The sequence below is a fragment of the Capricornis sumatraensis genome, chromosome 1 (assembly GCF_032405125.1).
Source record: "Capricornis sumatraensis isolate serow.1 chromosome 1, serow.2, whole genome shotgun sequence".
NCBI lineage: Eukaryota > Metazoa > Chordata > Mammalia > Artiodactyla > Bovidae > Capricornis > Capricornis sumatraensis.
The window spans coordinates 6,480,903-6,485,831 of record NC_091069.1 but is presented as its reverse complement, the minus strand read 5'-3'; positions in this window follow the sequence as shown (position 1 = coordinate 6,485,831).

Sequence of the window (4,929 nt, the reverse complement as noted above, 5' to 3'; positions counted from 1 at the left end):
TGCCTGCTGCCTCTCACACTTTTATCTCCTCTTCTCTATCCCATACTGGAACCCCAGGTTTCTCAGACTTGTGGTGCAGGTGAGACTGACCCCATACTCCCAGCTCTAGGCTTGAAGCTCTCAACTGGTTTAGACTGATCAGCACATCTCTTGTCTCCCCACCCCATCACATAGATTGGTTGGCAGGGGAGGAAGTAGGTCAGTTTCAGCAGGATGCAAACACCAAGTGGGCCGCCTAAACTGCCACCTGCAGCAGGTTCGAGAACCTTCCAGCAATGGTCCCAGTGCTGAGGATGCAGAGCCAGAAATGGAGAGAGGAAACCCAGATCCTCTCCGAGCCTGTACACCTGGATCAAGCCTTGCCTGAAGGCAGATCCTGCTGGATTCCTGAGTTACATGGGTCAATAAAGTTCCTTTTATGCTTTAGCCCGTTTCGTTGTTGTTCAGTCAGTCATGTCTGGCTCTTTGCGACCCCATGAACCAAAGCATGCCAGGCTTCCCTGTCCTTCACCATCTCCCAGAGCTTGTTCAAACTCATGTCCATTGAGTTGGTGATGCCATCCTACCATCTCATCCTCTGTCGCCCCCTTCTCCTTTTGCCCTCAGTCTTTCCCAGCATCAGGGTCTTTTCCAGTGAGTCGACTCTGCATCAGGTGGCCAAAGTATCGGAGTTTCAGGTTCAGCATGAGTCCTTCCGATGAATATTCAAGGTTGATTTCCTTTAGGATTGACTGGTTTGATCTTTAAAACTGATTTCCTTGGTTTTGAGATGAAGCTCGTTTACCCCTTCTGGAATTCGCATGCAGGCTATTTTGCCCACCCTGCATATCGGTGGCCCTCAGTAGTGGGACTCCTACCTTAGCCTGGTCCAGGCCTCATAAAACCCATTAGCAGGTGGCCTCATGGATTTGCAATCGTCTTACCTCCCAGTGATGAGTCTTTCCAGGCCCCTATGAGCCACTCTTAGCACAGAGCATCCAGAGGCCGTGCCAGGTGATTCAGACAGAATTATTAACAAGGCTTTATTTACTCTTCCAGAGCGGCATGCTGGGAAACCCAGCCACGCAGCAGACCAGGGAGAACCTCGGGCCACACGGGCAGTCAGGGGCCAAGTCCTTTCAGGGCCTCCCCTGCCACGCCTTAGACTGTGCTGACTTCCACGGTCTTCCAGGCTAAGGGCCAAACCTCACCCTTGGAGACAAGTCACCCCCAAGCCGGCAGCCCATTTGGAAGGAGCTGAAAGTGACACCTCCCTTTCCCTCTGGTTTGCTGCCTTCAGTGTCCCCAGGCCCCAGGCTCCAGGGGCGCTCTGACGCTGGCAGGGCCCTGCCGTCAGCTGGGTGTTGGCAGGTGTCCTTCAAGTAGAGAGAATGGGCAGAGAACCACAAGAAGCAGCAGCTGCTGGGCTAGGCAGGAGGTGAGAGAGGCCACTTCCATGGACCCGCGGGTCTTTTCTGCCCTCCCGCCCCCAGCCTGGGAGCCAGCCAGCTGCCAGCGATGTGGTACTTGGGTGGGTATGTTGCTAGATGCGGTCTCGGAGTGGAGGTGGGGGGAGGAGGGATGTCCCCACCCCATATTTAACCCACTGGGGTTTGGCAGCGGCGGGCTGGATGTCAGCCCTAGAAGCAGCTGGGAGTCAGGGGGAGCAGAGGCCATTCTCTTATAAATGAAGGTGCAGAGAGATGCGGGGTGGGGAGCCAGAAAAGACAGTTCTAGAGCTCTACCTCCAAGCTCTCGGCCCTGTGCCCCCGCTTCCCAGAGTGGTTGGTCCTACCTCCTAATGTATGGCATTCTGCCTCTCTGTTCCCAGAATCCAAAGACCTCCTATGACCCCCACCTGCCCCGCCTAGTGGGTTGGGCTTCGAAGGGCAGGCAAGGACCCCGTGCTGGGCATAGAGCCCTGGGTCAGGCCTCCTCAGCCAGCGGTCAGGGAGGGAACGTGGCCGGGGGAGAGGGCGCATGGTCTGCACATTGACGTGTTAGTGATGGCCCAGCGGCCGCAGAGACTGAGGGCTTTCAAGGTGCACAGCTGATGATCGTCCGCTGCTTGCTGGACCCCAAGAGGTGATGTCAGGCAGCCTCCCCAAAACGTCAGAGGCCAAGCAGATGCAGCCCTCCTGGCCCCCCAGAGGTTTTGGAGGAAGAGGCTTTGCAGAGGTGGCGGTGCTCCCTTATTCATGCCTCAATGCGTGCATGCATGCCAAGTCGCTTCGGTCATGGTGGACTCTTTGTAATCCCCAGGCTCCTCTGTCCATGGGATTTTCCAAGCAAGAATACTGGAGTGGATTGCCATTCCCTTCTCCAGAGGATCTTCTCAACCCAGGGGTCGAACCGGGGTCTCCTGCATTGCAGGCAGATTCTTTACCATTTGAGCTACAGGGATGACCTACCATGCCTTAGTAGGTAGTCCCAAATCATGTGGATGCCCTGCCTTCTGCCAACATTGGTGGGCCCTAAAGCCAAGCAGTTACAGAAGATGGGTTCAGCAGAGCACACATGTCTTTGTACTCAGATTTAGGATTTTTAAAATTTTTATTTATTTTTAAATGTACTTATTTTTAATTAAAGGATAGTTGATTTTATCCTCATCCTTATTGCTTTTATTTTTTATCCAGGATAATTGTGTTGGTTTCTGCCTAGCATCAACATGAATCAGCCATAGATGTACCTACGGCTCCTCTCTCTCAAACCTCCCCCCACCCCCCACTCCATCCCGCCACTCTGAGTTGTTTCAGAGCCCCCTGGTTGAATTCCCAGATTTCAGAATGTTTCTGTACCACATAGTGAACTCACAGGCCAGGGATCAGACAAGCTTGACTTGAATCCCTATGGCCAGAGCTGTGTGACTGAGACCCAGCTCCTCAACCTCTCTGGGCCTGGCTGCCTAACCTGCAGGATTTGCCGAGGCCCATGAGTTGGCACTCTGGAAGCACCTGGCACACGTCCTGGCACACAGCAGCAGCGCAGTGAGTGGTAGCTGCCACTGTTACCACAGGACTTGCTCTTCACCAAGTTCAAGTCTGAATGCAAGAGATGCTGAAGGACTCTATGAGATGGCCAGGTGTCCCGCTTGCACGCTGGTCAGCTCTGATGCTTCAGGACCGAGCCCCAACTTGGAACTCTTTCACCACCCAGTGTCACAGCCGGAAGGGACTGTGAATCTCCTCAATGTACAGATGGGAAAACTGAGATCCGGAGAGCGAGAGCGATTGTCCAAATCTGTACCGGAAGGAGCTTGGTGGGCCTGGAGCCCAGGATAGTGGCCTGGGCATTATTGTATTCAGTGCACGGTCAACCTCAAGGAGATGGATGGATCTAACATCATGGCCGAAGGGGCATCAGGGGCTGAAGAGTCACCACCCCCATTCATCAGTGTGGTCTGAGCTTTTGCTGGACTGGGCCCCAGCCAGGCAGCAGTGCCAAGACACAAGCAGTGATGCCCTCATGCGGCTGCTGGGTTGGCGCAGAGGTAACTGCTGCATGGGGGCTGGGACCCTGGGAGAGCTGGGCCAGGCCCCAGCGACTGTCAGGCCCTCTCCCAGAAAGTGTCTCTTGGATCTGCCCACAGGAGTCATGGCTCCTGACACTGGCTCTGGCACTCCCGAGGACAAGGAGGGGCTGGGCCTGGCTCAGAAACCAACAAGCATCTCACCGACGTGCTGGGGGTAAGCCAGGCGGTGGGCAGCTCGCTGGCACCCAGGGTGATCACGGGCTCCAGGGTTTGTGCCTCCAAGAGAGCTGTCCCTCTTCCCACTCCTGCTCTGAGCATGTCCGAGCTTGACCCCAGAGAGCCCGCTGGGGTCTGGAGGCTTCACCATGCCCAGCAGAAGCCGCAGGACCCAGCTCCCGCCCCGCAGAGAGAAGCAAGCCTCTGTCTGCCTTTCTCCCATCCACGAGGTGGGCACATTGGACCTGGGAGGCTTCAAATAGAGGCTCCCAGTTTTGAGGATTCTCAAACGCAGTGGTCGCTGGCATTCGGGATATCTGTCCAGCTCCACTTCCTGGAAGGTGGACCTCTGAAGCTGGAACTATGGGACCTAACATCGCTGGCCAGGGCTGATTGGACCAGGCAAACACTTGACTCACGCAAGCCCATCAGATCCTCTCCCAGGACTGGGTTGTGTGACTCAGCCTGGGGGGCAGGAGGGAATAGAAGGCTGAGCTGGGCAGCTGGCACAGAGGATACTGTCTGCAGAGGCTGAAACATTCCCCTGAGAAGCAGGGTCCCGGTCATCATCCACTAACCCGAACCCCATTCTTCTGGAAAACACATCCAGTTTACTTGAGAGGGAGACCTCTCCCTCCTGGAGTGGGGGCAGCTGTCCGACCAGCTGCCCTGCCCATCCCCCATCCAGTGTGGTCCCCAGAAGCCCCGGGTGGCCATCACACAGTCTCTCTCGGGACTGGAGTTTGCACAAAGGGCTGCAGAGCGGGAGGAAGAGGCCAGAGGACACCCCAGCCTGGAGACAGGGCTTCCTTGCCTCTGCTGCTAGCTCCCACACGCTGGAGACTCTGGCTCCTGCCCCTCCGCAGCTGGGTCTCCGGTCTTTCCCTTGGTTCCTTGAGCGCTTCTGTGTGTACAGACATCGCTGGTTCTGCTACCATCAATGGGCTTCCATCTCTGGGATCTAGGGGCTTGGGATGTCAGGGAAGAACCAGCACCGCCCCAAGGCTGCCCTTACTGTGAGGCGCCCTAAGTGCCCATTTCGCTTCAGCTGGGTCGGGGACAAGCATGGATTTCTGACCCTCCCCTGATCCCAATCCTCAGTGTGGTTGGCAAGGGCGGGGAGCATCAGCCAGCAGACCATGCCTTTGCCTGGGCATGAGGCTCACTGTGGGACAATAGGAGTGTGCGTGTATGTGTGTGTGTGTGTGAGTGTGTGTGTCTAGCTGCCCACTTGTAAGAAGCACCTCACTCGAGACCCTTAC